This window comes from Heterodontus francisci, chromosome 34, assembly GCF_036365525.1.
Source record: "Heterodontus francisci isolate sHetFra1 chromosome 34, sHetFra1.hap1, whole genome shotgun sequence".
Classification (NCBI taxonomy): domain Eukaryota; kingdom Metazoa; phylum Chordata; class Chondrichthyes; order Heterodontiformes; family Heterodontidae; genus Heterodontus; species Heterodontus francisci.
In genome coordinates this window covers 37,915,427-37,926,233 of record NC_090404.1, presented here as the reverse complement: position 1 = coordinate 37,926,233, position 10,807 = coordinate 37,915,427, and the positions used below count along the sequence as shown (strand labels likewise).

At 43.3% G+C, this 10,807-nt stretch overlaps 1 non-coding gene across 1 annotated transcript; it reads left to right on the top strand.

Moving 5' to 3' along the window:
- Window positions 1-2,955: 2,955 nt before the first annotated feature.
- On the top strand, window positions 2,956-3,050 carry trnai-uau (transfer RNA isoleucine (anticodon UAU)). Its single transcript has 2 exons — window positions 2,956-2,993; window positions 3,015-3,050. It is a non-coding gene; the product is annotated as a tRNA-Ile (tRNA).
- Window positions 3,051-10,807: the final 7,757 nt, after the last annotated feature.

The following is a 10,807-nucleotide window of genomic DNA, read 5'->3' as shown; positions in this document are numbered from 1 at the left end:
AAATTACTAACCCAACCTTCCACTTCCTCATCCAAGTCATTTATAAAAATCACAAAGAGCAGAAGTCTCAGAACAGATCCCTGCGGAACACCACTGGTCACCGAGCTCCAGGCTGAATACTTTCCACCTACTACCACACTCTGTCTTCTATGGGCCAGCCAATTCTGTATCCAGACAGCCAAATGTCCCTGTATCCCATGCCTCCTTACTTTCTGAATGAGCCTACCATGGGGAACCTTATCAAACGCCGTGCTAAAATCTATATACACCACATCCACTGCTCTTCCTTCATCAATGTGTTTTGTCACATCCTCAAAGAATTCAATAAGGCTTGTGAGGCATGACCTGCCCCTCACAAAGTCATGCTTATTACCTCTAATCAAACTATGCTTTTACAAATAATCATAAATCCTGTCTCTCAGAATCCTCTCCAATAATTTGCCCACCACCAACGTAAGACTGACTGGTCTGTAATTCCCAGGGTTATCCCTATTCCCTTTCTTGAACAAGGGAATAACATTTGCCACCCTCCAATCATCTTGTACCACTCCAGTGGACAGTGAGGACGCAAAGATCGTCAAAGTTCTCCCTGTGTCTGCGTGGGTTTCCTCCGGGTGCTCCGGTTTCCTCCCACATGCCAAAGACTTGCAGGTTGATAGGTTAATTGGCCATTATAAGTTGCCCCTAGTATAGGTAGGTGATAGGGAAATATAGGGACAGGTGGGGATGTGGTAGGAATAAGGGAGTAGTGTAGGATTAGTATAAATGGGTGGTTGATGGTCGGCACAGACTCGATGGGCCGAAGGGCCTGTTTCAGTGCTGTATCTCTGAACTAAACTGAATCATCGCCAAAGCCGCGGCAAATTCTTCCCTCGCTTCCCGTAATAACCTTGGGTATATCCCTTATGGCCCCGGGGACTTATCTATCATCATGTCTTTCAAAATTTCCAGCACATCCTCCTGCTTAACATCAACCTGTTCGAGCATATCAGCCTGTTCCACGCTGTCCTCACAAACGACAAGGTCCCTCTCACTCGTGAATACTGAAGCAAAGGATTCATTAAGGACCTCCCCTATCTATATCGTTCCTGAAATGTGGTGACAAGAACAGGACAGATTTGTGGCTAACCAGAGCTTTATAAAGGTTCACCATAATTGTACTGAGTACTTCTTTTTATTAAGCCTAAGATTCCTTATGCTTTACTAACTATTCTCTCAGTATATCTTGCCACCTTCAAAGATCTATGCACCAGCACTCCCAGGTCACTCTGTTCCAGCACACTCTTTAGAACTATGCTATTACGTCTACATTGCCTCTTCTTAATTCTTCTGTCAAAATGCATCACTTCACACTTGTGAGGATAAAATTCTATCTGCCACCATTCTGTCCATTCTACGATCCTATCTATGGCCTGTTGTAGCAGTTGGCAGGAAAAAAGTCAGAAGTGCAAGGGGAGAGCCAACTGCGTAACAGCCCCGACAACCAATTTTATCTGCAGCACGTGTGGAAGAGTCTGTCACTCTCGAATTGGCCTTTTTCGCCACTCCAGGCGCTGTTCCACAAACCACTGACCACCTCCAGGTGCTTACCCATTGTCTCCCGAGACAAGGAGGCCAAAGAAGAAGATTGTTAATACTCCACACGTTAAGTCACAAAGCCTTAAGGCTTGTCTTTTTTACGTTGCTTGTCTCCTTCCCACTATTTTTCACTGTGGCCCTGTTTGATTCAGGCCCTTGATTTCTCTGCCTAGCACTTTTCTTATTCCCCTTAATGTCTTTTGTTCTTGTCCTTGATTCCCCCTTCCTCTGACTCCTTGCAAAGTTTCCAATCCCCCTGCCATTTTAGTTCAATCCCCCCCAACCACTCGAGCAAACACTCCCCCTGGGATATACCTTTGTGTTAGGTAAGACGTCATCTCGTGGAGCATTTTCCCCCTCTTTCCCATTGCCTCCAGTTTAGCTCGGGCTCCTTGATCCCATACTAAGTCTAATGTTATTTTTATGTCAATTTCAGTCACTGTCACCTCTTGAAAACAGCTCTATTTTCCATGTTTGGTCAAGGTTGTAATGAAGTCTGGAATTGCGTGCCCCTGGTGGAACCCAAACTGAGCATCGGTCAACGATGTGTTACTGAGTAATTGTTTATTGATAGCACTGTCAACGATACCTTCCACAACTTTGCTGATGATTGTGAGTAGACTGATGGGGTCGTTAATGGGCGGATTGGACTTTTCCCGATTTTTGTAGACAGGACATAGCTGGGCAAATTGCGCATTGTCAGGAAGATGTGCGTTTTGCAATTATACTGAAACAGCGTCTCTCAGGCCACAGCTGGTTCTAGAGCACAGGTCTTCAGTATGACAGTTGGAATTGTGTCAGGGCCCATCGTGTTTTCTATATTCAGTGCTTTCACCCGTCTCTTGACAGCACGTGGATTTAATGGAATTCTCTCGAGGCTGGCATCAATGATGATAAGGACCAATCTTCTCTTCAACCCAGGACCGAATCCGCTTCCACCACACTCTCCGTATTGGACAAAGCTTTGGCCCCAGCACTGATCCTTGAGGCACTCCACGAGTTGCAGTCTGATATCTTGAAAATGCTCCATTTATCCCTACTCGTTGCTTTCTGTCTGTTTACCTCTAAGTCCTCCTTGCATGTTAATATATTACTTCAATTCCATGAGCCTTTATCTAATGTATTAATCTTACCGAATGCCTTTTGGAAATCCAATTATACTACATTCCTGCCCTTTCAGTTACATCCTCAGAATTCTGGAATAAATCTGTCAATCAAGATTTCCATTCGGTAAAAACATGTTGACTTTGTTTGATCAGACAATGATTTTCCAAGTGCTTGTTCATACTTCCTTTCTGATAGATTCGGACATTTTCCAGACGACAGATGTTCAGCTAACTTGCCTACAATTCGCCATACTATAAGGGGTGCAATGTGGCTCCAGTGGCGCAATCGGAAAGCGCGTGGTACTTATACAGCAGTACAATTAATGAGCTATGCCGAGGTTGTGAGTTCGAGCCTCACCTAGAGCATAGACTTTTAGAAACGGGGTGCAATGAGAAACAGCTGTCCAGTGCAGAGAGCACTCATTCATTAGTCTGAACTGGCCAGAAGAAGGGGAACAAGAGAACTGTGATGTGACATCAAAGGAACAGGAGCCACGTGTGGTGAGAACACTGCAAAACTTCATAGTTATTTCCAGCAGAGAAGGAGACAACTCGGCCCATGCCATCTCTGCACAGAGCAACGCAGTCAGGCTCGATGCCCGTAGCCCTGCAAGTCTGCTTTTCTCAGAATTCCTCCTGAAGGCATTGATAATTTCTGCTTCCACCACTCTTGTGGGCAGCGAGTTCCAGGTCATTATCACTTGAGATATAAAAACAGTGCTTCCTCATACTCCCCCACATCCTTTTTTTCCACAGAACTGGCAAATTGTGGTCACTACTCCTTGTGCAGTCTGTTAATGGGAACAATTTTTCCTTGTCTAACTTATCCAAGCCTGTCATAATCTGGTACACTGCTATTAAATCTCCCCTCAATCTCTTTTGTTCTAAGGAGAACAACCCCAGCTCTGCCAACCTAAAATAAAAGCAAAATACTGCGGATGCTAACCTAACCTTGTAACTAAAATGCTCCATCCCTGGAACCCTTCTGCTAAATCTCCTCTGAACTCTCTCAAGGACCCTCATATCAAAGAACATAGAACATAGAACAGTACAGCACAGTACAGGCCCTTCGGCCCACGATGTTGTGCCGACTCTTTAACCTACCCTAAGATCAAACTACCTCCATACCCTTCATTCTACCATCATCCATGTACCTATCCAAGAGTTGCTTAAATGTCCCTAATGTATCTGCTTCTACTACCACCGCTGGCAGTGCATTCCACGCACCCACCACTCTCCGTGTAAAGAACCTACCTCTGACATCTCCTCTAAACCTTCCTCCTGTCACCTTAAAATTATGCCCCCTGGTGATAGCCCTTTCTACCCTGGGAAAAAGTCTCTGGCTATCCACTCTATCTATGCCTCTCATCATCTTATACACCTCTATCAAGTCACCTCTCATCCTTCTTCGCTCCAATGAGAAAAGCCCGAGCTCCCTCAATCTTTCTGCATAAGACATGCCCTCCAGTCCAGGCAGCATCCTGGTAAATCTCCTCTGCAAACTCTCTAAAGCTTCCACATCCTTCTTATAATGAGGCGACCAGAACTGAACACAATATTCCAAGCGTGGTCTAACCAGGGCTTTATAGAGTTGCAGCATAACCTCGCTGCTCTTAAACTCAATCCCCCTGTTAATGAAAGCCAACACACCATATGCCTTCTTAACAAACCTATCAACTTGGGTGGCACCTTTGAGGGATCTATGGACATGGACCCCAAGATCCCTCTGTTCCTCCACACTGCCAAGAATCCTGTCTTTAAGCCTGTATTCTGCATTCAAATTCGACCTTCCAAAATGAATCACTTCACACTTTTCCAGGTTGAACTCCATCTGCCACTTCTCAGCCCAGCTCTGCATCCTGTCAATGTCCCGTTGCAACCTACAACAGCCCTCCACACTATCCACAACTCCAGCAACCTTTGTGTCATCGGCAAAATTACTAACCCAACCTTCCACTTCCTCATCCAAGTCATTTATAAAAATCACAAAGAGCAGAAGTCTCAGAACAGATCCCTGCGGAACACCACTGGTCACCGAGCTCCAGGCTGAATACTTTCCACCTACTACCACACTCTGTCTTCTATGGGCCAGCCAATTCTGTATCCAGACAGCCAAATTTCCCTGTATCCCATGCCTCCTTACTTTCTGAATGAGCCTACCATGGGGAACCTTATCAAACGCCGTGCTAAAATCTATATACACCACATCCACTGCTCTTCCTTCATCAATGTGTTTTGTCACATCCTCAAAGAATTCAATAAGGCTTGTGAGGCATGACCTGCCCCTCACAAAGTCATGCTTATTATCTCTAATCAAACTATGCTTTTACAAATAATCATAAATCCTGTCTCTCAGAATCCTCTCCAATAATTTGCCCACCACCAACGTAAGACTGACTGGTCTGTAATTCCCAGGGTTATCCCTATTCCCTTTCTTGAACAAGGGAATAACATTTGCCACCCTCCAATCATCTTGTACCACTCCAGTGGACAGTGAGGACGCAAAGATCGTCAAAGTTCTCCCTGTGTCTGCGTGGGTTTCCTCCGGGTGCTCCGGTTTCCTCCCACATGCCAAAGACTTGCAGGTTGATAGGTTAATTGGCCATTATAAGTTGCCCCTAGTATAGGTAGGTGATAGGGAAATATAGGGACAGGTGGGGATGTGGTAGGAATATGGGATTAGTGTAGGATTAGTATAAATGGGTGGTTGATGGTCGGCACAGACTCGATGGGCCGAAGGGCCTGTTTCAGTGCTGTATCTCTGAACTAAACTGAATCATCGCCAAAGCCGTGGCAAATTCTTCCCTCGCTTCCCGTAATAACCTTGGGTATATCCCTTATGGCCCCGGGGACTTATCTATCATCATGTCTTTCAAAATTTCCAGCACATCCTCCTGCTTAACATCAACCTGTTCGAGCATATCAGCCTGTTCCACGCTGTCCTCACAAACGACAAGGTCCCTCTCACTCGTGAATACTGAAGCAAAGGATTCATTAAGGACCTCCCCTACCTTTATTGTTCCTGAAATGTGGTGACAAGAACAGGACAGATTTGTGGCTAACCAGAGCTTTATAAAGGTTCACCATAATTGTACTGAGTACTTCTTTTTATTAAGCCTAAGATTCCTTATGCTTTACTAACTATTCTCTCAGTATATCTTGCCACCTTCAAAGATCTATGCACCAGCACTCCACAGGTCACTCTGTTCCAGCACACTCTTTAGAACTATGCTATGACGTCTACATTGCCTCTTCTTAATTCTTCTGTCAAAATGCATCACTTCACACTTGTGAGGATAAAATTCTATCTGCCACCATTCTGTCCATTCTACGATCCTATCTATGGCCTGTTGTAGCAGTTGGCAGGAAAAAAGTCAGAAGTGCAAGGGGAGAGCCAACTGCGTAACAGCCCCGACAACCAATTTTATCTGCAGCACATGTGGAAGAGTCTGTCACTCTCGAATTGGCCTTTTTCGCCACTCCAGGCGCTGTTCCACAAACCACTGACCACCTCCAGGTGCTTACCCATTGTCTCCCGAGACAAGGAGGCCAAAGAAGAAGATTGTTAATACTCCACACGTTAAGTCACAAAGCCTTAAGGCTTGTCTTTTTTACGTTGCTTGTCTCCTTCCCACTATTTTTCACTGTGGCCCTGTTTGATTCAGGCCCTTGATTTCTCTGCCTAGCACTTTTCTTATTCCCCTTAATGTCTTTTGTTCTTGTCCTTGATTCCCCCTTCCTCTGACTCCTTGCAAAGTTTCCAATCCCCCTGCCATTTTAGTTCAATCCCCCCCAACCACTCGAGCAAACACTCCCCCTGGGATATACCTTTGTGTTAGGTAAGACGTCATCTCGTGGAGCATTTTCCCCCTCTTTCCCATTGCCTCCAGTTTAGCTCGGGCTCCTTGATCCCATACTAGGTCTAATGTTATTTTTATGTCAATTTCAGTCACTGTCACCTCTTGAAAACAGCTCTATTTTCCATGTTTGGTCAAGGTTGTAATGAAGTCTGGAATTGCGTGCCCCTGGTGGAACCCAAACTGAGCATCGGTCAGCGATGTGTTACTGAGTAATTGTTTATTGATAGCACTGTCAACGATACCTTCCACAACTTTGCTGAAGATTGTGAGTAGACTGATGGGGTAGTTAATGGGCGGATTGGACTTTTCCCGATTTTTCTAGACAGGACATAGCTGGGCAAATTGCGCATTGTCAGGAAGATGTGCATTTTGCAATTATACTGAAACAGCGTCTCTCAGGCCACAGCTGGTTCTAGAGCACAGATCTTCAGTATGACAGTTGGAATTGTGTCAGGGCCCATCGTGTTTACTATATTCAGTGCTTTCACCCGTCTCTTGACAGCACGGGGATTTAATGGAATTCTCTCGAGGCTGGCATCAATGATGATAAGGACCAATCTTCACAAACGACAAAGTCACTCTCACCAGTGTATACTGAAGCAAAGGATTCATTAAGGACCTCCCCTACCTATATCGTTCCTGAAATGTGGTGACAAGAACAGGACAGAGTTGTGGCTAACCAGAGCTTTATAAAGGTTCACCATAATTATACCGAGTACTTCTTTTTATTAAGCCTAAGATTCCTTATGCTTTACTAACTATTCTCTCAGTATATCTTGCCACCTTCAAAGATCTATGCACCAGCACTCCCAGGTCACTCTGTTCCAGCACACTCTTTAGAACTATGCTATTACGTCTACATTGCCTCTCCTTAATACTTCTGTCAATATGCATCACTTCGCACCTGTGAGGATAAAATTCTATCTGCCACCATTCTGTCCATTCTACTATCCTATCGATGGCCTGTTGTGGGCTGTTCATATGATGCTCAAATGTTTGCTGCAGCTCCAAGGTTTGTGTCATCATCAAATTTTGTAATTCTGCTATCTATTCCTGGATTCACATCATTTACATGAAGAACAAAAATCAGCACTGAGTCTTGGGGAACATCACTGTCTATCATCATCCAGTCTGAAAAACTTCCATTTTCTTTGACTTGTTGTTTTCAGTACTTAAGCCAATATTTTATCCAACTGGACACTGACCGTCCTATTCCATGAGTCACAATTTTATTAACAAGCCTTTAATGTGGTACCTTATCAAATATTTTATTAATATCCATATAAACAACATTCAGCACACTCCCTTCATCAAAATTCTCCTTTACTTCATAAAAAATTCAATTAAATTAGTCATGCATGATCTGTCTTTTACAAATCCATGCTGGTTATTTTAATTACCTGGAACCTCTCTACGTGTAAATTGATATTTTCCCTGACTATTGTTTCGAAAAACCAACTGGCATGTAATTGCTCGGACTGACCTTACACATTTCGTGAATAAGGGTGTCACATTTGCCACTCCCCTATTCTCTGGCACCTTCTTTCCTGATTCAAACATCCAGAACTTGTGGAAAGACCTTGACCCATCTTGGACTGAGTCTGAGGAGAGGTTTCTTCAACAGAGGCTGATTTTGACCTTGAGCTACATTTGAAATTTCCACTTCATCAGACATGTCTCTCCAACTCTGCCTTGAATCTGAACTCAAACATTTTCTTGCACAAGTTTCAGGCATGATTTTTGTTTGAGGAACAATTGGTGCTCAACTCGTAACAAAACTATCTGATTTATCAGACACATTTGATTCTTTCCAACTTCTTTCTTTTTTTTTGTGAACCTCTGAAGGGAAAAAATGACCTTTTTGTCCAACGTAACTTTTCCACTACAAAACATCTTGACTAAATATGTACGAGGACCACATCTTCCAATACTCTTCCTGGTCACCACTTCAACCAATTGTGATGATGAATCTTCACTCTCACCTTCTGGTTCAACTTCAGAATTCTTTTTCCCACGCTACCCCTATCATGACTCTCCTTCTGTCTTGATTGTTTTTCTTCTACTGACAGTGCTAAATGTGGCTTCAGCAATGAAAACCTCATTCTGGCCTGTCTATTGAGAAACAGGTCCCTCATAATTTTATACACTTCCATTACATCTCCCGTTAACTTTCTCTGTTCCAAGGAATACAAACCCAGCCTTATCCGATCATTCCTCTGCTCATCTGCATGTAAATTGCGTTCAGGATGAGTTTCCGAGGTTTTCTCCCTGAAACTAATGACTCCGATCATTGTCATTGGAATCCTTTTAGACGTGGATCCGATGCTATTTGTCCCCCAGAAAGTGGCCATTCTCATTCTGTGACAGAGACGTTTTTTGTTTTGTACAAAAGCTGCACTGGAACTTCCCACTTTCAAAGTATTATCATTTACTGTACATTAGGCTGCATCTACAAACTTGTCTCTCACATGTCCGGTGATTCAGAGGACACTTGTAATTCAGGAATTGTGATATTCACAACAGCGTGCTGGAGAAAGATACAGTTTGAGTGCGGGTGACAGTGGTGGAGGAATGGAGAGCTGGGATTCGCCCGTGAAAGCAGCCACAAAGTTTAAAGCAATCACAGTGAACATGGAGCTCTAACCCATGACCATGAAATTAAGAATCTCATGCTCTATTGACTGAGGTAACTGGGCAACCCACGGTAGCGTTGCCATATCTCTCATAAAGTGAGATAACTGTTGGTTTCCTCCTGGTGCCTCAGCTTTTTTTGTGTTCCAAGATGTAAAAGGAAATTGATCAACAAAAGCCCAAGGATGCAATACATTCCACTCAATCATCAATAACATCATTCCCATCTTCCACTTTTTAGCTGCACCGCCTTCCAAAGATTGCAATCCATTTTACTGAAGAATTGTTCTGGGATTTATTGTTTACCTACGTTGTGTCCTCATTTTGATATGAGATTCTCTTCAATATCCACCACAGATTGAATTGCAAACCGAACAGACAAACACGAAAAACACAAATCCCATGGTGCTCACTTTCAGATACAGAACAGTCAGCTTTAAATAACATGAACATATTTTACATGGGAACGATTTCGAATGTTGTTACTATTGTTTGTGACTCATTCATTGTGCTCAGAATATGAGGAGGTTTGGCCCGGGCTGTAGTGTCCCGTGTCCCACGGATGTACAGTAACCATCTGATTGATTTGTTGTTTTCTGTTGACAGTGGGTGATTGGAGAGTGTGGGTTTAGAATATTGCTGCTTGTCCCGGTCTCACTGACTGTGGCATTGGGAATGAGTGAATAATTGATGTAACTGTTTTCCTGTGCGACATGAAGCTTTGACCGGCTGTTATTAACCGAGGTAGCACGGAATGATCCTTTAATAATGGCTCACAAATTTGAACAGAAATCGGCTGCAATGTTCCACGTTGAGGGTGACTTTCTGCTCTGACAAGGGTTGAAAGGAAATTGAGTGAAAGACGCTGTGAACAGCTTGAGTGTACAGAACTGTACAGAGAATAAGCAAATGTAACAATCTGTGATATTTTGCAATTTGATAACATGAATTGACGAATGTCTATCACTCAAGGTTTCCTGGTATTTCATGGAATACGTTTTGATAACGTTTCAACGTGGTTTTGAACTGGGGACTGTTCACAAATCCAAGAAAGATGATAACTCTAACTTTATGGAAACACTGCACTGCAATCAACCTGGGGAGCAAAACCAGAATGTTAAACTGTTATTTTAAATTAGCACGAGGTGATTTTTTTCGAAGTCATCTTTAAATGATCTATAAATGATTCGAAGCTCATGACATTCTGGCTATTTCAGCAGCCGTGTTGAAAACATCAAATGTTTTTGCTTTTGACGTCTTCAATCTTCTGGAAAATATAATTCAGGAATGTGAGATTCCAGATCCGTGGATAGACTGGAGAAGCTGGGGTTGTTTATCTTCGAGCAGAGAAGGAGAGAGGAGAATTGATCGAATGTTTAAACGAAGGGTTTAGATCCAAGAATTAAAGAGGAACTGTTTCTATTGGCTGAAGGATTGAAGATCCAGAGAGTACAGATTGAAAAATTTTGGCAGAAGAAGAGGTGACATCGAGATCTGCTGAAAGATCACTGACCTGAAACATTAACTCTGTTTCTCACTCCACAGGTGCTGGCGAACCTGCTGAGTATTTCCATCACTTTCTGCTTTTATTTCAGATTTTCAGCAACCACAGTCTTGTTACTTTTCTACTAA